Source organism: Durio zibethinus, chromosome 16 (assembly GCF_047325235.1).
Source record: "Durio zibethinus cultivar Kanyao isolate XHJ-2024 chromosome 16, ASM4732523v1, whole genome shotgun sequence".
Classification (NCBI taxonomy): domain Eukaryota; kingdom Viridiplantae; phylum Streptophyta; class Magnoliopsida; order Malvales; family Malvaceae; genus Durio; species Durio zibethinus.
In genome coordinates this window covers 11,426,816-11,449,062 of record NC_143177.1, presented here as the reverse complement: position 1 = coordinate 11,449,062, position 22,247 = coordinate 11,426,816, and positions in this window count along the sequence as shown.

The following is a 22,247-nucleotide window of genomic DNA, read 5'->3' as shown; positions in this document are numbered from 1 at the left end:
GGTCGGGTCCCTCTCTGCGTGCTACAGATCCTGCTACTGCAACCCTCAATCTGATCTGATCTTAGACTGGGAATGAACTCCGTATGCCTAAGCCAACTGATGAAATGAGCGGGCGGGCGGGTGGGCACTACGTCGGCCAGAGAGACGGGATGCGCAAGCCGTGGATCGATAGGGTGGTAGGTGGGTTTAGGGACATCTTCATATTTCTGCATGCCAATGCCATTTTTATGGCTTGTAAATTCATACAATGGTCCCTTAGGCCTTCACGTGAAGTTTCTTGGCAAGACGACTCGTTTTCTATTTTTTATGATTTTTAAAACTTTTTACGGTTCAAGATTTTTTAAAATTTTTCCAGAAGGAGTTTTCACCCCAAACTTGGTAGACGTGATCCTTGTATTTTTGTTGGCATGCATAAAAAAATTCAGCTAAAAACTCGAAGTGTACAAGATTTTTTGACCACTCGAAAAAAGTGTCCCCATTTCAGACACTTTAATGGCTACTGGCATCAAACCTGTAAAATCTCAAATGCTCTTTAAGGGGCTGTGAGTTCTCAAGGCTAGATGAGGGATAGGGGGGCAATATAAGGGCCAAATACCAGCACCCATCGCACATCATGTACGCACCCCCCAGCCCCTCCGATCATCGGAACCCCAATGCCGCCGGTCAGGTTCTCCGGTGATGCTTCGATGATGGTGCCCCGATGAAGAAAAATGCGGCACCAGCACATGCCCGAGCCCAGCATGTGCTGCTGCAACCCTCGGTCCGGTCTGATCTTAGATGGGAATGAACTCCGTATGCCTAAGTCAACACACGAAATGAGTGTACGGGCGTTCAGCCGGCCGGAACGACGGGATGCGCAAGCCGGGGATCGGTTGGGTCCCCCTCTACGTGCTGCAAATCCTGCTGCTGCAACCCTTGGTCCAGTCTGATCTTATACTGGGAATGAACTCCGTATGCCTAAGCCAACCGACGAAATGAGCGGGTGGGCAGGCGGGCACTACGCCGGCCAGAGAGACGGGATGCGCAAGCCGTGGATCGATAGGGTGGTACGTGGGTTTAGGCACATCTTCATATTTCTATGTGCCAATGCCATTTTTATGCCTTGTAAATTCATACAATGGTCCCTGAAGCCTTCACTTGAAGTTTCATGGCAAGACGACTTGTTTTCTATTTTTCATGATTTTTGAATCTTTTTGCAGTTCAGGATTTTTTAAAATTTTTTCGGAAGGAGTTTTGCCCCCAAACTTGGCAGACGTGATCCTTGTATTTTTTTTGGCGTGCACTAAAAAATTCAGCTAAAAACTCAAAGTGTTCAAGATTTGTGACCACTTGAAAAAAGTGTCCCCATCTAAGACATTTTAATGGCCACTGGCAGCAAACCTGTAAAATCTCAAATGCTCTTTAAGGGGGTGTGAGTTCTCGAGGTTTGATGAGGGATAGGGGGCCAATATAAGGGCCAAGTACCAGCACCCATCGCACATCATGTGCGCACACCCCCCGGCCCCCCCGATTGCCGGAACCTCAATGCCGTCGGTCAGGTTCTCCGGTGATGCTCCGACGATGGTGCCCTGACGAAGAAAAATGCGGCACCAGCACATGCCCGAGCCTAACACGTGCTTCCGCAACCCTTGGTCCAGTCTGATCTTAGACTGGGAATGAACTCCGTATGCCGAAGTCAACCCACGAAATGAGCGTGCAGGCGCTCAGCCGGCCAGAGGGGCGGGATGCACAAGCTGGGGATCGGTCGGGTCCCCCTTTGCGTGCTGCCGATCCTGCTACCGCAACCCTCAGTCCTGTTTGATCTTAGATCGGGAATGAACTCCGTATGCCTAAGCCAACCGAAGAAACGAGCGGGCGGGCGAGCGGGCGGTCACCACGCTGGCCAGAGAGACAAGATGCGCAAGCCGTGGATCGATAGGGTGGTAGGTGGGTTTAGGTACATCTTCATATTTCTGCATGCCAATGCCATTTTTATGGCTTGTAAAATTCATACAATGGTCCCTTAAGCCTTCACGTGAAGTTTCATGGCAAGACGAATCGTTTTCTATTTTTCATGATTTTTGAAACTTTTTACGGTTCAGGATTTTTTAAAATTTTTTTGGCAGGAGTTTTGGCCCCAAACTTGGTAGACGCGATCCTTGTATTTTTGTTGGCATGTAAAAAATAATTCAGCTAAAAACTTGAAGTATATAAGATTTTGTGACCATTTGAAAAAAGTGTCCCCATTTCAGTCACTTTAATGGCTACTGGCAGCAAACCTGTAAAATCTCAAATGCTCTTTAAGGGGGGGTGAGTTCTCGAGGTTTGATGAGGGATAGGGGGCCAATATAAGGGCCAAGTACCAGCACCCATCGCACATCATGTGCGCAAACCCCCCGGCCCCTCCGATCGCCGGAACCAAAATGCCGCCGGTCAGGTTCTCCGGCATTGCTCCGACGATGGTGCCCTAGCGAAGAAAAATGTGACACCATCACAAGCCCGAGCCCAGCATGTGCTGCTGCAACTCTCAGTCCAATCTGATCTTGATTGGGAATGAACTCCGTATGCTTAGACTGGGAATGAACTCCATATTGCTAAGTCAACCCACGAAACGAGCGTGTGGGTGCTCAACCGGCCAGAAGGGCGGGATGCGCAAGCCAGGGATCTAGATGCTACCGATTCTGCTACCACAACCCTCGGTCTGGTCGGATCTTAGACTGGGAATGAACTCTGTATGCCTAACCCAACCGACGAAATGAGAGGGCGGGCGGGCACTACGCCGGCCTGAGAGACGGGATGCGCAAGCCGTGGATCGATAGGGTGGTAGGTGGGTTTAGGCACATCATCATATTTCTACATGCCAATGCCATTTTTATGGCTTTTAAATTCATACAATGGTCCCTCAAGCCTTCACGTGAAGTTTCATGGCAAGACGACTCATTTTCTATTTTTCATGATTTTTGAAACTTTTTACGGTTCAGGATTTTTTAAAATTTTTTTGGCAGGAGTTTTGGCCCCAAACTTGGTAGACGCGATCCTTGTATTTTTGTTGGCTTGCACAAAAAAATTCTGCTAAAAACTCGAAGTGTATAAGATCTTGTGACCATTTGAAAAAAGTGTCCCCATTTCAGACACTTTAATGGCCAATGGCAGCAAACCTGTAAAATCTCAAATGCTCTTTAAGGGGGTGTGAGTTCTCGAGGTTTGATGAGGGATAGGGGGCCAATATAAGGGCCAAGTACCAGCACCCATAGCACATCATGTGCACACGCCCCCCTGGCCCCCCCGATCGACGGAACCAAAATGCCGCCGGTCAGGTTCTCCGGCAATACTCCGACGATGGTGCCCCAGCGAAGAAAAATGCGACACCATCACAAGCCCGAGCCCAGCATGTGCTACCGCAACCCTCGGTCCGGTCCGATCTTGACTGGGAATGAACTCCATATGCTTAGACTGGGAATGAACTCTGTATTCCTAAGTCAACCCACGAAACAAGCGTACGGGCTCTTAGCCGGCCAGAGGGGCAGGATGCGCAAGCCGGGGATCGGTCAGGACCCCCTCTGCGTGCTGTCAATCCTACTGCCCCAACCCTCGATCCGGTCTGATCTTAGACGGGGAATGAACTCCATATGCCTAAGCCAACCGACGAAACGAGCGTGAGGGTGGGCGGGCGAGCGGGCGGGCACTACTCCGACCAGAGAGACAGGATGCGCAAGCTGTGGATCGATAGGGTGGTAGGTGGGTTTAGGCACATCTTCATATTTCTGCATGCCAATGCCATTTTTATGGCTTGTAAATTCATACAATGGTCCCTGAAGCCTTCACGTGAAGTTTCATGGCAAGACGACTCGTTTTCTATTTTTCATGATTTTTGAAACTTTTTGCGGTTCGGGATGTTTTAAAATTTTTTCGGAATTATGTTTGGCTGCAAACTCGAAGTGTACAAGATTTTGTGGCCATTTGAAAAAAGTGTCCCTATTTCAGACACTTTAATGGCTACTGACAGCAAACCTGTAAAATCTCAAATGCTCTTTAAGGGGGTGTGAGTTCTCGAGGTTTGCTGAGGGATAGGGGGCCAATATAAGCACCAAGTACCAGTACCCAATGCGCATCATGTATGCACATCCCCCCGGCCTCCCCGATCATCGGAACTGCAATACCCCGGTCAGGTTCTCCGGCGATGCTCTGATGATGGTGCCCAGGCGAAAAAAAAATATGGCACATGCTTGAGCCTAGCATGTGCTGTCGTAACCCTCGGTCTGATCCGATCTTAGACTGGGAATGAACTCTATATGCTTAGACTGGGAATGAACTCCATATGCCTCGGTCAACCCACGAAACGAGCGTGCGGGCGCTCAGCCGGCCAGAGGGGCAGGATGCGTAAGTCGGGGATCGATCGGGTCCCCCTCTACGTGCTGTCAATCCTGCTACCGTAACCCTGATTGGGTACAATCTTAGACTTGGAATGAACTCCGTATGCCTAAGCCAACTGACGAAATGAGCGGGCAGGCGGGCGGGCAATACGTCGGCCAGAGAGATGGGATGCGCAAGCCGTGGATCGATAGGGTGGTAGGTGGGTTTAGGCACATCTTCATATTCCTGCGTGCCAATGCCATTTTTATGGCTTGTAAATTCATACAATGGTCCCTTAAGCCTTCACGTGAAGTTTCATGGCAAGACGACTTGTTTTCTATTTTTCATGATTTTTGAAATTTTTACGGTTCGAGATTTTTTAGAATTTTTTCCGAATTATTTTTGGCTCCAAACTTGGTAGACGTGATCCTTGTATTTTTGTTGGCATGCAAAAAAAAATTCAGCTAAAAACTCGAATTGTACAAGATTTTGTGACCATTTGAAAAAAGTGTCCCCATTTCAGACACTTTAATGGCTACTGGCAGCAAACCTGTAAAATCTCAAACACTCTTTAAGGGGGTGTGAGTTCTCGAGGTTTGTGCGGGATAGGGGGCCAATATAAGCACCAAGTATCAGCACCCTTCGCGCATCATGTACGCACACCCCCTCGGCCTCCCTAATCGTCGGAACCCCAATACCCCAGTCAGGTTCTCCGGCAATGGTGCCTCGACGAAGAAAAATGCGACACCAGCGCATGCCCGAGCCCAGCATGTGCTGTCGTAACCCTCGGTCCGGTCTGATCTTAGACTGGGAATGAACTCCGTATGCTTAGACTGGGATTGAACTCCATATGCCTCGATCAACCCATGAAACGAGCGTGCGAGCGCTCTGTCGGCCAGAGGGGCGGGATGCGTAAGTCGGGGATCAGTCGGGTCCCCCTCTGCGTGCTGTTGATTGTGCTACCGTAACCCTCAGTCTGGTACAATCTTAGACTGGGAATGAACTCCGTATGCCTAAGCCAACTGACGAAACGAGCGGGCGGGCGGGCACTACGTCGGCCAGAGAGACGGGATGCGCAAGTCGTGGATCGATAGGGTGGTAGGTGGGTTTAGGCACATCTTCATATTTCTCCATGCCAATGCCATTTTTATGGCTTGTAAATTCATACAATGGTCCCTCAAGCCTTCACATGAAGTTTCATGGCAAGACGACTCGTTTTCTATTTTTCATGATTTTTGAAACTTTTTGCGGTTCGGGATTTTTTAAACTTTTTTCGGAAGGAGTTTTGGCCCCAAACTTGGTATGCATGATCCTTGTATTTTTTTTGGCATGCACAAAAAAATTCAGCTAAAAACTCGAAGTGTACAAGATTTTGTGACCATTTGAAAAAAGTGTCCCCATTTCAGACACTTTAATGGCCACTGGCAGCAAACCTGTAAAATCTCAAATGCTCTTTAAGAGGGTGTGAGTTCTCGACGTTTGATGAGGGATAGGGAGCCAATATAAGGGCCAAGTACCAGCACTCATCGCACATCATGTGCGCACACCCCCTCTGGCCCCCCCGATCGTCGAAACCCCAATGCCGCCGGTCAGGTTCTTTGACGATGCTCCGACGATGGTGCCCCGACGAAGAAAAATGTGGCACCAGCACTTGCCCGAGCCCAGCATGTGCTGCCGCAACCCTCGGTCCGGTCTGAGCTTAGACTGGGAATGAACTTCGTATGTTTGGACTAGGAATGAACTCTATATGCCTCGGTCAACCCATGAAACTAGCGTGCGGGCGCTCTGCCGGCCAGAGGGGCGGGATGCGCAAGCCGAGGATCGGCTGGGTCCCCCTTTGTGTGCTGTCGATCGTGCTACCGTAACCCTCGGTTTGGTACAATCTTAGATTGGGAATGAACTCCGTATGCCTATGACAACTGACGAAACGAGCGGGCGGGCGGGCACTACGCCGGCCAGAGAGACGGGATGCGCAAGTCATGGATCGATAGGGTGGTAGGTGGGTTTAGGCACATCTTCATATTTCTCCATGCCAATGCCATTTCTATGGCTTGTAAATTCATACAATGATCCCTCAAGCCTTCACGTGAAGTTTCAGGGTAAGACGACTCGTTTTCTATTTTTCATGATTTTTGAAACTTTTTACGGTTCAGGATTTTTTAAACTTTTTTTGGAAGGAGTTTTGGCCCCAAACTTGGTAGCCGTGATCCTTGTATTTTTGTTGGCATGCATAAAAAAATTCAGCTAAAAACTCGAAGTGTACAAGATTTTGTGACCATTTGAAAAAAGTTTCCTATTTCAGACACTTTAATGGCCACTGGCAGTAAACCTGTAAAATCTCAAATGCTCTTTAAGAGGGTGTGAGTTCTCGAGGTTTGATGAGGGATAGGGGGCCAATATAAGGACCAAGTACCAGCACCCTTCGCGCATCATGTACGCACACCCACCGGCCTCCCTGATCGTCGGAACCCCAATACCCCAGTCAGGTTCTCCGGTGATGCTCCGGTGATGGTACCCCAACGAAGAAAAATGTGGCACCAGCACATGCCCGAGCCCAGTATGTGCTGTTGCAACCCTCGGTTTGGTCTGATGTTAGACTGGGAATGAACACCGTATGCTTAGACTGGGAATCAACTTCATATGCCTCGATCAACCCATGAAATGAGCGTGCGGGCGCTCTGTCGGCCAGAGGGGCGGGATGCATGAGCCGGGGATCGGTCGGGTCACCCTCTGCATGCTGTCGATCATGCTACCGTAACCCTCAGTCTGGTACAATCTTAGACTGGGAATGAACTCCGTATGCCTAAGCCAACTGACGAAATGTGTGGGCGGGCGGGCATTACTCCGGCCAGAGAGACGGGATGCGCAAGTCGTGGATCGATAGGGTGGTAGGTGGGTTTAGGCACATCTTCATATTTCTCCATGCCAATGCCATTTTTATGGCTTGTAAATTCATACAATGGTCCGTCAAGCCTTCACGTGAAGTTTCATGGCAAGACGACTCGTTTTCTATTTTTCATGATTTTTGAAACTTTTTGCGGTTCAGGATTTTTTAAACTTTTTTCGGAAGGAGTTTTGGCCCCAAACTTGGTAGGCGTGATCCTTGTATTTTTGTTGGCATGCATAAAAAAATTCAGCTAAAAACTCAAAGTGTACAAGATTTTATGACCATTTGAAAAAAGTGTCCCCATTTCAGACACTTTAATGGCCACTGGCAGCAAACCTATAAAATCTCAAACGCTCTTTAAGGGGGTGTGAGTTCTCGAGGTTTGATGAGAGATAGGGGGCCAGTATAAGGGCCAAGTACCAGCACATGCTCGAGCCCAGCATTTGCTACCGTAACCCTCGATCTAGTCCGATCTTAGACTGGGAATGAACTCCGTATGCCTAGACTGGGAATGAACTCCGTATGCCTAAGTCAACCCATCAAATGAGCGTGCGGGTGCTCAATCGGCCAGAGCGGCAGGATAAGTAAGCCCGGGATCGGTCGGGTCACCCTTAGTGTGCTGTCAATCTACTGTCGCCACCCTCAATCCTGTCCGATCTGAGACTGGGAATTAACTCCGTATGCCTAAGCCAACAAATGAAACGAGTGGGCGAACGGGTGGACGGGCACTACGTCGACCAAAGAGAGGGGATGCGCAAGCCGTGGATCGATAGGGTGGTAGGTTGGTTTAGGCACATCTTCATATTTCTGCAAGCCAATGCCATTTTTATGGCTGGTAAATTCATACAATGGTCCCTTAAGCCATCTCGTGAAGTTTCATGGCAAGACGATTCATTTTCTATTTTTCATGATTTTCGAATCCTTTTACGGTTCGGGATTTTTCAAAATTTTTTCAGAAGGAGTTTTGGCCCCAAACTTGGTAGACGTGATCCTTTTATTTTTGTTGGCATGCACAAAAAAATTCAGCTAAAAACGCGAAGTGTACAAGATTTTGTGACCATTTGAAAAAAGTGTCCCCTTTCTAGACGCTTTAATGGCTACTGGCAGCAAACCTGTAAAATCTCAAATGCTCTTTCAGGGGGTGTGAGTTCTCGAGGTTTGATGAGGGATAAGGGGCCGATATAAGGGCCAAGTACCAGCACCCATTGCACATCATGTGCACACACCCCCCGGCCCCCCGATCGCCGGAACCCCAATGTCGCCGGTCAGGTTCTCCGGCGATGCTCCGGTGATGGTGCCCCGATGAGGAAAAATACGGCACCAGCACATGCCTGAGCCCAGCATGTGCTGCCGCAACCCTTGGTCTGGTCCGATCTTAGACTGGGAATGAACTCTGTATGCTTAGACTGAGAATTAACTCCGTATGCCTAAGTCAACCCATGAAACGAGCGTACGGGCACTCAGCCGGCCAGAGGGACGGAATGTGCAAGTCAGGGATTGATCGGGTCCCCCTCTGTGTGCTGCTGATCCTACTACCACAACCCTCGGTCTGGTCCGATCTTAGATCGGGAATGAACTCCATATCCCTAAGCCAACCGACGAAACGAGCCGGCGGGCGGGCACTACGCCGGCCAATGAGACAGGATGCGCAAGCCGTGGATCGATAGAGTGGTAGGTGGGTTTAGGTACATCTTCATATTTCTATGTGCCAATGCCATTTTTATGGCTTGTAAATTCATACAATGGTCCCTTAAGCCTTCACGTGAAGTATCATGGCAAGATAACTCGTTTTCTATTTCTCACGATTTTTGAAACTTTTTGCGGTTCGGGATTTTTTAAAATTTTTTTCGAAGGATTTTTGGCCCAAAACTTGGTAGATGTGATCCTTGTATTTTTGTTGGCATGCACAAAACAATTCAGCTAAAAACTCAAAGTGTACAAGATTTTGGGACCATTTGAAAAAAGTGTCCCCATTCAAGACACTTTAATGGCTACTGGCAGCAAACCTGTAAAATCTCTAATGCTCTTTAAGGGGATGTGAGTTCTCGAGGTTTGATGAGGGATAGGGGGCCAATATAAAGGCTAAGTACCAGCACCCATCGCACATCATGTGCGCACACCCCCCGGCCCCCCCGATCGCTGGAACCCCAATGCCGCCGGTCTGGTTCTCCAGTGATGCTCCGACAATGGTGCCCCGACGAAGAAAAATACGGCACCAACACATACTCAAGCCTAGCATGTGCTGCCGCAACCCTCGGTCTGGTCCGATCTTAGACTGGGAATGAACTCCGTATGCCTAAGTCAACCCACGAAACGAGTGTGCGGGTGCTCAGCCGGCCAAAGGGGCGGGATGCGCAAGCTAGGGATCGGCCGGGTCCCCTTCTATGTGTTGCCGATCCTGCTGCCACAACCCTCAGTCTGGTCCAATCTTAGACTGGAAATGAACTCCGTGCCTAAGCCAACCAATGAAACAAGCGGGCAGACGGGCGGGCACTACGTCAGCCAAAGAAACGAGATGCGCAAGCCGTGGATCGATAGGGTGGTAGGTGGGTTTAGGTACATCTTCATATTTCTATGTGCCAATGCCATTTTTATGGCTTTTAAATTCATACAATGGTCCCTTAAGCCTTCACGTGAAGTTTCATGGCAAGACGACTCGTTTTCTATCTTTCATGATTTTTGAAACTTTTTGTGGTTCGGGATTTTTTAAAATTTTTTTGAAAAGATTTTTGGCCCCAAACTTGGTAGACGTGATCCTTATATTTTTGTTGGCATGCAAAAAAAAATTTAGCTAAAAACTCCAAGTGTACAAGATTTTGTGACCATTTGAAAAAAGTGTCCCCATTTTAAACACTTTAATGGCTACTGACAACAAACCTGTAAAATCTCAAATGCTTTTTACGGGGGTGTGAGTTCTCGAGGTTTGATGAGGGATAGGGGGCCGATATAAGGGCCAAGTACCAGCACCCATCGCACATCATGTGTGCACACCCCCGGCCCCCCCGATCGTCAAAACCCCAATGCTGCCGGTCAGGTTCTCCGATGATGCTCCGGCGATGGTGCCCCGACGAAGAAAAATGCTGCACCAACACATGCCTGAGCACAGCATGTGCTACAGTAACCTTCGGTCCAGTCCGATCTTAGACTGGGAATGAACTCCGTATGCCTAAGTCAACCCACAAAATGAGCGTGCGGGTGCTCAACCGACCAGAGGGGCGGGATGTGCAAGCTGGGGATCGGTCGGGTCCCCCTCTGTATGTTGCTGATCCTGCAGCTGCACTCGGTCTGGTCCAATCTTAGACTGGGAATAAACTTCGTATGCCTAAGCCGACTGATGAAACGAGTGGGCGGGCGGACAGGCGGGCACTACGTCGGCCAGAGAGACAGGGTGCATAGGCCGTAGATCGATAGGGTGATAAGTGGGTTTAAGCACATTTTCATATTTCTGTGTGCCAATGCCATTTTTATGGCTTGTAAATTCATACAATGGTCCCTTAAGCCTTCACATGAAGTTTCATGGTAAGACGACTCGTTTTCTATTTTTCACGATTTTTAAAACTTTTTGGGGTTTGGGATTTTTCAAAATTTTTTCAGAAGGACTTTTGGCCCCAACGTTGGTAGACGTGATCCTTGTATTTTTGTTGGCATGCAGAAAAAACTTTAGCTAAAAACCTGAAGTGTACAACATTTTATGACCATTTGAAAAAAGTGTCCCCATTTCAGACACTTTATACCTGTAAAATCTCAAATGCTCCTTAAGGGGGTGTGAGTTCTCGAGGTTTGATGAGGGATAGGGGGCCAATATAAGGGCCAAGTACTAGCAACCATCGCACATCATGTGCGCACACCCCCCTCGGCCCCCCCGATCGTCGAAACCCCAATGCCGCCGGTCAGGTTCTCCGGCGATGGTGCCCCGACGAAGAAAAATGCACCAACACTTGCCCGAGCCCAGCATGTGCTGCCACAACCCTCGGTGTGGTCCGATGTTAGACTGGGAATGAACTCCGTATGCTTAGACTGGGAAGGAACTCCGTATGCTTAAGTCAACCCATGAAACGAGCGTGCGGGTACTCAACCGCCCAAAGCGGCGGGATGAGCAAGTCGAAGATTGGCCGGGTCCCCCTCTACGTGTTGCCGATCCTGCTGCCGCGACCCTCAGTCTGGTCCAATCTTAGATTGGGAATGAACTTCGTATGCCTAAGCCGACTGACGAAATGAGCGGGCGGGCGGGCACTACACCAGCCAGAGAGATGGGATGCGCAAGCAGTGGATCGATAGGGTGGTAGGTGGTTTAGGCACATCTTCATATTTCTGTGTGCCAATGCCATTTTTATGGCTTGTAAATTCATACAATGGTCTCTTAAGCCTTCACGTCAAGTTTCATGGCAAGACGACTCGTTTTCTATCTTTCATGATTTTTGAAACTTTTCACGGTTCGAGAATTTATAAAATTTTTTGCAAAGGATTTTTGGATCCAAACTTGGTAGATGTGATCCTTGAATTTTTGTTGGCATGCACAAAAAAATTCAGCTAAAAACCCGAAGTGTACAAGATTTTGTGACCATTTGAAAAAAGTGTCCCCATTTCAGACACTTTAATGGCTACTGGCAGCAAACCTATAAAATCTCTAATACTCTTTAAGGGGATGCGAGTTCTCGAGGTTTGATGAGGGATAGGGGGCCAATATAAGGGCCAACTACCAGCACCCATTGCACATCATGTGCGAACACCCCCCGGCCCCCCCGATCGCCGAAACCCCAATGCCGTCGGTTAAGTTCTCCGACGATGCTCCGGTGATGGTGCCTTGGCGAAGAAAAATGTGGCACCAACACATGCCTGAGCCCAGCATGTGCTGTCCCAATCCTCGATTTGGTTCGATCTTAGATTGGGAATGAACTCCGTATGCTTAGACTGGAAATGGACACCGTATGCCTAAGTCAACCCACAAAACGAGCGTGCAGGAGCTCAGCCAGCCAGAGGGGAGGGATGCGCAAGCCGAGGATCGGTTGGGTCCCCCTCTGTGTGCTACCAATCCTGTGGCTGCAACCCTCAGTCCGGTCCAATCTTAGACTGGTAATGAACTCCGTTTGCCTAAGCCAACTGATGAAACTAGTGGGCGGGCGGGCGGGCACTACGTCGGCCAGAGAGACGAGATGCGTAAGCTATGGATCGATAGGGTGGTAGGTGGGTTTAGGCACATCTTCATATTTCTGTGAACCAATGCCATTTTTTTGGCTTGTAAATTCATACAATGGTCCATTAAGCCTTCACGTGAAGTTTCATGGCAAGATGACTCATTTTCTATTTTTCATGATTTTTGAAACTTTTTGCGATTCAAGATTTTTTAAAATTTTTTCGGAAGGAGTTTTGGCCCCAAACACGGTAGACATGATCCTTGTATTTTTGTTGGCATGCACAAAAAAATTGAGCTAAAAACTTGAAGTGTACAAGATTTTGTGACCATTTGAAACAAGTGTCCCCATTTCAGACACTTTAATGGCTACTGGCAGCAAACCTGTAAAATCTCAAATGCTCTTTAAGGGGGTGTGAGTTCTCAAGGTTTGATGAGGGATGGGGGGCCAATATAAGGGCCAAGTACCAGCACCCATCGCACATCATGTGCGCACACCCCCCCGGCCCCTCCAATCGTCAGAACCCTAATGCCGCCAGTCAGGTTCTCTGGCGATGCTCCGATGATGGTGCCCCGACGAAGAAAAATGCGGCACCAACACATTCCCGAGCCTAGCATGTGCTACCGCAACCCTCGGTCTGGTCCGATCTTAGACTGGGAATAAACTCCATATGCCTAAGTCAACCCATGAAACAAGCGTGCGGGTGCTCGACGGCCAGAGGGGTGGGATGCGCAAGCCGTGGATCAATAGGTTGGTAGGTGGGTTTAGGCACATCTTCATACTTCTACGTGACAATGCCATTTTTATGGCTTGTAAATTCATACAATGGTCCCTTAAGCCTTCACGTGAAGTTTCATGGCACGACGACTCATTTTTTATTTTTCATGATTTTCAAAATTTTTTGTTGTCCGAGATTTTTTAAAATTTTTTTGGAAGGAGTTTTGGCCCCAAACTTGGTAGCGGTGATCGTTGTATTTTTTTTGGGATGCACAAAAAAATTCAGCTAAAAACTCGAAGTGTATAAGATTTTGTGACCATTTGAAAAAGGTGTTCCCATTCTATACGCTTTAATGGCTACTGGCAGCAAACCTGTAAAATCTCAAATGCTCTTTAGGGGGGCGTGAGTTCTCGAGGTTTGATGGGGGATAGGGGGAAAATATAAGGGCCAAGTACCAGCACCCATCGCACATCATGTGCGCACACCCCCCGGATCATCGAAACCCCAATGCCGCCGGCCAGGTTCTCCGGCGATGGTCCCTCGGCGAAAAAAAATACGGCACCAACACATGCTCGAGCCAAGCATGTGTTGCCGCAACCCTCGGTCCGGTCCGATCTTAGACTTGGAATGAACTCCGTATGCCTAAGTCAACCCATGAAGCAAGCATGCGGGCGCTCAACCGACCAGAGGGGTAGGATGTGCAAGCCGAGGATCGACGCGATCCCCCTCTACGTGCTACCGATCCTGCTGTCGTATCCTTCAGCCTGGTTCGATCCTAGATTGGGAATGAACTCCATATGCCTAAGCCGACCAACAAAATGAGCGGGCGGGCGGGTGGGCACTACGCCGGCCAGAGAGGCGGGATGCGCAAGCCGTCGATCGATTGTGTGGTGGGTGGGTTTAGGCGCATCTTCATATATCTGTAAGCCAATGCCATTTTTATGGGTTGTAAATTCATACAATGGTCCTTCAAGCCTTCACGTGAAGTTTCATGGCAAGACAACTCATTTTCTATTTTTCACTATTTTTGAAACTTTTTGTGGTTCGAGATTTTTTAAATTTTTTTGAAAGGAGTTTTTGCCCCAAACTTGGTAGACGTGATCCTTGTATTTTTTTTGGCATGCATAAAACAATTCAGCTAAAAACCCGAAGTGTACAAGATTTTGTGACCATTTGAAAAAGGTGTCCCCATTTCAGACACTTTAATGGCTACTAGCAGCAAACCTGTAAAATCTCAAATGCTCTTTAAGGGGGTGTGAGTTCTCGAGGTTTGATGAGGGATAGGGGGCCAATATAAGGGCCAAGTACCAACAACCATCGCACATCATGTGCGCACACCCCCCGACCCCCCCAATCGCCGAAACCCCAATACCGTCGATCAGGTTGTCTAACGATGCTCCGGAGATGCTGCCCTGACGAAGAAAAATGCGGCACCACCACACGCCCGAGCCCAGCATGTGCTGTCGCAACCCTCGGTCCGATCCAATCTTAGACTGGGAATGAACTCCGTATGCCTAAGTCAACACACGAAACTAGCGTGCGAGCGCTCAGCCGGCCAGAGGGGCAGGATGCGCAAGTCGGGGAATGGGCGGGTCCCCCTCTGCATGCTGCCGATCCTACTGTCGCAACCCTCGGTCTGGTCTGATCTTAGACTGGCAATGAACTCCGTATGCCTAAGCTAACCGATGAAACGAGCGGGCGGGCAGGCGGGCGGGCGCTATGCCGGCTAGAGAGGCGGGATGCGCAAGCTGTGGATCAATAGGGTGGTAGGTGGGTTTAGTCACATCTTCATATTTCTACGTGCCATTGCCATTTTTATGTCTTGTAAATTCATACGATGGTCCCTTAAGCCTTCACGTGAAGTTTCATTGCAAGACAACTTGTTTTCTATTTTTCAAGATTTTTGAAACTTTTTACGGTTCGGGATTTTTTAAAATTTTTTTGGAAGGAGTGTTGGCTCCAAACTTGGTAGACGTGTCCTTTTATTTTTGTTGGCATGCACAAAAATATTCAGCTAAAAACTCGAAATGTGCAAGATTTTGTGATCATTCGAAAAAAGTGTCCCCATTTCAGACACTTTAATGGCTACAGGCAGCAAACCTATAAAATGTCAAATGCTCTTTAAGGGGGTGTAAATTCATACAATGGTCCCTTAAGCCTTCACGTGAAGTTTCATGGCAAGATGACTCGTTTTCTATTTTTCATGATTTTTAAAAATTTTTACGGTTGGGGATTTTTTAAAATTTTTTGGGAAGGAGTTTTGGCTTCGAACTTGGTAGACGTGATCCTTTTATTTTTATTGGCATGCACAAAAAAATTCAGCTAAAAACTAAAAATCTACAATGATTCTCCAACGACGCTCCGACAATGGTGCCCCGAAGAAGAAAAATGTGGCACCTGCACATGCTCGAGCCCAGCATGTGCTGCCGTAACCCTCGGTCCGGTCTGATCTTAGACTGGGAATGAACTTCGTATGCTTAGACTGGGAATGAACTCCGTATGCCTAAGTCAACCCACGAAACGAGCGTGTGGGCGCTCAGCCGGCCAGAGAGGCAGGATGTGCAAGTCGGGGATCGGCCGGGTCCCCCTCTGCATGCTACCGATCCTGCTACCACAACCCTCGATCCGATCTAATCTTAGACTGGGAATGAACTCCGTATGCCTAAGAAAATCGACGAAATGAGCGAGTAGACGGGCAGGCGGGCACTACATCGGCTAGAAAGATGGGATGTGCAAGCCGTGAATCGATGGGGTGGTAGGTGGGTTTAAGCACATCTTCATATTTCTGCACGCAAATGCCATTTTTATGGCTTGTAAATTCATACAATGGTCCATTAAGCCTTCACATGAAGTTTCATGGCAAGACGACTCGTTTTCTATTTTTCACGATTTTTAAAACTTTTTACGGTTCGGGATTTTTGAAAATTTTTTCGAAAGGAGTTTTGGCCCCAAACTTGGTAGACCTGATCCTTGCATTTTTTTTGGCATGCACAAAAAAATTCAACTAAAAACTCGAAGTGTACAAGATTTTGTGATCATTTGAAAAAAATGTCCACATTTTTAGACACTTTAATGGCTGCTGGCAGCAAACCTGTAAAATCTCAAATGCTCCTTAAGGGGGTGTGAGTTCTCGAGGTTTGATGAGGGATAGGGGGCCAATATAAGGGACAAGTACCAGCACCCATCGCACATCATGTGCGCAAACCCCCCCGGCCCCCCGATCACCGGAACCCCAATGCCGTCGGTCAGGTTCTCCGGCGATGGTGCCCCAGCGAAAGAGAAATGTGGCACCAGCACATGCCCGAGCCCAGAATGTGCTGCCACAACCCTCAGCCTGGTCCAATCTTAGACTGGGAATGAACTCCTTATGCTTAGACTGGGAATGAACTCCGTATGCCTAAGTGAACCCACGAAACGAGCGTGCGGGCGCTCGACCGGCCAGAGGGGCAGGATGCGCAAGTCGGGGATCGACTGGGTCCCCCTTTGCATGCTGTCGATCTTGCTACCGTAACGCTCAGTCCAGTCCAATCTTAGACTGAGAATGAACTCCGTATGCCTAAGCCAACCGATGAAACAAGTGGGCGGGTGGGCACTATGCCGGCCAGAGAGACGGGATGGGCAAGCCTTGGATCGATAAGGTGGTAGGTGGGTTTAGGCACATCTTCATATTTCTGCATGCCAATGCCATTTTTATGGCTTGTAAATTCATACAATGGTCCCTTAAGCCTTCACGTGAAGTTTCATGGCAAGATGACTCGTTTTCTATTTTTCATGATTTTTGAAACTTTTTGCGGTTCAGGATTTTTTAAAATTTTTTCGGAAGGAGTTTTGGACCCAAACCTGGAAGACATGATCCTTGTATTTTTTTTGGCATGCACAAAAAAATTCAGCTAAAAACTCGAAGTGTACAAGATTTTGGGATCATTTGAAAAAAGTTTCCCCATTTCAGACACTTTAATGGCTACTGGCAACAAACCTGTAAAATCTCAAGTGCTCTTTAAGAGGAAGTGAGTTCTCGAGGTTTGATCAGGGATAGGGGGCCAATATAAGGGCCAAGTACCAGCACCCATCACACATCATGTGCGCACACCCCCCGGACCCCCCGATCACCGGAACCCTAATGCCGTCGGTCAGGTTCTCCGACGATGCTCCGGTGAAGAAAAATGTGATACCAACACATGCCCGAGCCCAGCATGTGCTGCCGTAACCCTTGATCTATTTCGATCTTAGACTGGGAATAAACTCCGTATGCTTCGACTGGGAATGAACTCCGTATGCCTAAGTGAACCCACGAAACGAGCGTGCGGGTGCTCAGCCGGCCAGAGGGACGGGATGAGCAAGCCGGTGATCGGCCGAGTCCCCCTCTATGTGCTGTAGATCCTGCTGCTACAACCCTTGGTTGGGTTCGATCTTAGACTGGGAATGAACTCCGTATTGCTAAGCCAACCGACGAAATGAACGGGCGGGCGGGCGGGCGGGCACTACTCCGGCCAGAGAGACGGGATGGACAAGCCGTAGATCGATAGGTTGGTAGGTGGGTTTCGGCACATCTTCATATTTCTTCGTGCCAATGCCATTTTTATGGCTTGTAAATTCATACAATGGTCCCTTAAGCATTCACGTAAAGTTTCATGGCAAGACGACTCGTTTTTTATTTTTCACGATTTTCAAAACTTTTTGCGGTTCAAGATTTTTTAAAATTTTTTCGGAAGGAGTTTCGGCCCCAAACTAGGTAGACATGATCCTTGTATTTTTATTGGCATGCACAAAAAAATTCAGCTAAAAACTCGAAGTGTACAAGATTTTATGACCATTTGAAAAAAGTGTCCCCATTTCAGGCACTTTAATGGCTACTGGCAGCAAACCTGTAGAATCTCAAATGCTCTTTAAGGGGGTGTGAGTTCTCAAGGTTTGATGAGGGATAGGGGGGCCAATATAAGGGCCAAGTACCAGCACCCATTGCACATCATGTGCGCGCACCCCCTCGGCCCCCCCGATCGACGAAACGCCAATGCTACTGGTCATGTTCTCCGGTGATGCTCTGACGATGGTGCCCCGGTGAAGAAAAATACGACACAAACACATGCCCGAACCCAGCATGTGCTACCGCAACACTCGGTCCAGTCCGACCTTAGACTGGGAATGAACTAGGTATGCCTAAGTCAACCCACGAAAGGAGCGTGCGGGATGCGCAAGCCGGGGATCGATCGAGTCCCCCTCTGTGTGCTACCGATCCTGCTGCCGCAACCCTCAGTCTGGTCTGATCTTAGACTGGGAATGAACTCTGTATGCCTAAGCCAACCGACAAAACGAGCGGGCGGGCGGGCACTACGTCAGCCAGAGAGACGGGATGCGTAAGCCGTGGATCGATAGGGTGGTAGGTGGGTTTAGGCACATCTTCATATTTTTACGTGCTAATGCCATTTTTATGGCTTGTCAATTCATACAATGGTCCCTTAAGCCTTCACGTGAAGTTTCATGGCAACACGACTCATTTTTTATTTTTCATGATTTTTAAAACTTTTTACGGTTCGGGATTTTTTAAAATTTTTTCAGAAGGATTTTTGGCCCCAAACTTGGTAGACGTGGTCCTTGTATTTTTGTTGCCATGCACAAAAATATTCAGCTAAAAACTCAAAGTGTACAAGATTTTTGACCATTTGAAAAAAGTGTCCCCATGTCAGACACTTTAATGGCTACTGGCAGCAAACCTGTAAAATCTCAAATGCTCTTTAAGGGGGTGTGAGTTATCGTGGTTTGATGAGGGATAGGAGGCCAATATGAGGGCCAAGTACCAGCACCCATCACACATCATGTGCGCACACCCCCCTGAACCCCCGATCGCCGGAACCCCAATGCCGCCGGTCAGGTTTTCCGACGATGCTCCGGTGAAGAAAAATGTGGCACCAACACATGCCCTAGCCCAGCATGTGCTACCGTAACCCTCAGACCGGTCGAATATTAGACTGAGAATGAACTCCGTATGCCTAAGTCAACCCATAAAATGAGCGTGCGGGTGCTCAACCGACGAGAAGGGCGAAATGCGCAAACCGGGGATCGGTCGGGTCCCCCTCTGCATGCTATTGATCCTGCTACCGCAACCCTCGAGCTGGTCCGATCTTAGATTGGGAATGAACTCTGTATTCCTAAGCCAACCGACGAAACGAGCGGGCGGGCGGGCGGTCGAGCACTACACCGGCCAGAGAGACGGGTTGCGCAAGCCGTGGATCGATAGGGTGGTAGGTGGGTTTAGGCACATCTTCATATTTTTGTGTGCCAATGCCATTTTTATGGCTTGTAAATTCATACAATGGTCCCTTAAGCCTTCACGTGAAGTTTCATGGCAAGACGACTCGTTTTCTATTTTTCACGATTTTCAAAACTTTTCACGGTTCGGGATTTTTTAAAATTTTTTCAGAAGGAGTTTTGCCCCCAAACTTGGTAGACGTGATCCTTGTATTTTTGTTGGCATACACAAAAAAATTCAGCTAAAAACTCGAAGTGTGCAAGATTTTGTGACAATTTGAAAAAAGTGTCCACATTTTAGACACCTTAATGGCTACTGGCAGCAAACCTGTAAAATCTCAAATGCTCTTTAAAGGGGTGTGAGTTCTCGAGGTTTGATGAGGGATAAGGGGCCAATATAAGGGCCAAGTACCAACACCCATCACACATCATGTGTGCACACCCCTCGGCCCCTCCGATCATCGGAACCCCAATTCCACTGGTCAGGTTCTCCGGTGTTGGTGCCCCGATGAAGAAAAATACGGCACCAGCACATGCCCGAGCCCATCATGTGCTGCCGTAACCCTCGGTCCGGTCCAATCTTAGACTGGGAATGAACTCCGTATGCTTAGACTGCGAATGAACTCCGTATGCCTAAGTCAACCCACGAAACAAGCGTGCAGGCGTTCAACCGACCAGAGGGGTGGGATGCACAAGCCAGGGATCGATCGGGTCCCCCTCTACGTGCTACCGCAACCCTCGCTACGGTTTGATCTTGGATTGGGAATGAACTCTGTATTCCTAAGCCAACCGACGAAACGAGCGGGCGGGCAGGTACTACGTCGGCCAGAGAGACGGGATGTGCAAACCGTGGATCGATAGGGTGGTAGGTGGGTTTAGGCACATCTTCATATTTCTACATACCAATGCCATTTTTATGGCCTTGTAAATTCATACAATGGTCCCTTAAGCCTTCACGTGAAGTTTAATGGCAAGACGACTTGTTTTCTACTCTTTACTATTTTTGAAACTTTTTGCGGTTCGGGATTTTTTAAAATTTTTTCGGAATGAGTTTTGGCCCCAAACTTGGTAGATGTGATCCTTGTATTTTTGTTAGTGTGCACAAAAAAATTCAGCTAAAAACTCGAAATGAAAAAGATTTTGTGACCATTTGAAAAAAGTGTCCCCATTTCAGATACTTTAATTTCTACTGGCAGCAAACATGTAAAATCTCAAATGCTCTTTAAGGGGGTGTGAGTTCTCGAGGTTTGACGAGGGATAAGGGGCCAATATAAGGGCCAAGTACCAGCACCCATCGCACATCATGTGCGTACACCCCCCGGCCCCCCCGATCTTTAGAACCCCAATGCCATCGATCATGTTCTTCGGCGATGGTGCCCCGAGGAAGAAAAATACGGCACCAACAGATTCCCGAGCCTAGCATGTGCTGTTGCAACCCTTGGTTCGATCTTATCTTAGACTGGGAATGAACTCCGTATGCCTAAGTCAACCCACGAAACGAGCGTGCGGGTGCTCAGCTGGCCAGAGGGGCGGGATGCGCAAACCGGGGATCGATCGGGTTCCCCTCGGCGTGCTGCCGATCCAGTTGCCAGAACCCTCGGTCTGGTCCAATCTTAGACTGGCAAATGAACTCCGTATGCCTAAGCCAACCGACGAAACGAGCGGGCGGATGGGCGGGCGGGCACTACATCGGCCAGAGAGCCGGGATGCACAAGCCGTGGATCGATAGGGTGGTAGGTGGGTTTAGGCACATCTTCATATTTCTACGTGCCAATGCCATTTTTATGGCTTGTAAATTCATACAATGGTCCATTAAGCCTTCACGTGAAGTTTCATGGCAAGACGACTCGTTTTCTATTTTTCACGATTTTGAAAACTTTTTACGGTTCTGGATTTTTTAAAATTTTTTCGGAAGGAGTTTTTGCGCCAAACTTTATAGACATGATCCTTGTATTTTTGTTGGTGTGAATAAAAAAATTCAGCTAAAAACTCGAAGTGTACAAGATTTTGTGACCATTTGAAAAAAGTGTCCCCATTTTAGACACTTTAATGGCTACTGGCAGCAAACCTGTAAAATCTCAAATGCTCTTTAAGGGGGTGTGAGTTCTCGAGGGTTAATGAGGGATAAGGGGCCAATATAAGGGCCAAGTACCAGCACCCATCGCACATCATGTGCGCACACCCCCCGGCCCCCCCGATTGTCGGAATCCCAATGCCGTCGGTCAGGTTCCCCAGCGATGCTCCGACGATGGTGCCTCGGTGAAGAAAAATGCAGCACCAGCACATGCCCGAGCCCAGCATGTGCTATCGCAACCCTTGGTCCAGTCCGATCTTAGACTGGGAATGGACTCCGTATGCTTAGACTGGGAATGAACTCCGTATGCCTAAGTCAACCCACGAAATGAGCGTGCGGGTGCTCAGCCGGCCAAAGGGGCGAGATGCGTAAGCTGGGGATCGGTCGGGTCCCCTTCTACGTGCTGCCGATCTTGCTACTGCAACACTCGGTCTGATCTGATCTTAGACTAGGAATGAACCCCGTATGCCTAAGCCAACCGATGAAACGAGTGGGCAGACGAACAGGTGGACGAACGGCGGGCGGGCGAGCGGGCACTACGTCTGCCAGAGAGATCGGATGCGCAAGCGGTGGATAGATAGGGTGGTAGGTGTGTTTAGGCACATCTTCATATTTCTACATGCCAATGCCATTTTTATGGCTTGTAAATTCATACAACGGTCCCTTAAGCGTTCACGTGAAGTTTCATGGCAAGACGACTCGTTTTCTATTTTTCACGATTTTTGAAAATTTTTGTGGTTCGAGATTTTTTAAAATATTTTTGGAAGGAGTTTTGGCCCCAAACCTGGTAGACGTGATCCATGCATTTTTGTTGGCTTGCACAAAAAAATTCAGCTAAAAACTCGAAGTGTACAAGAT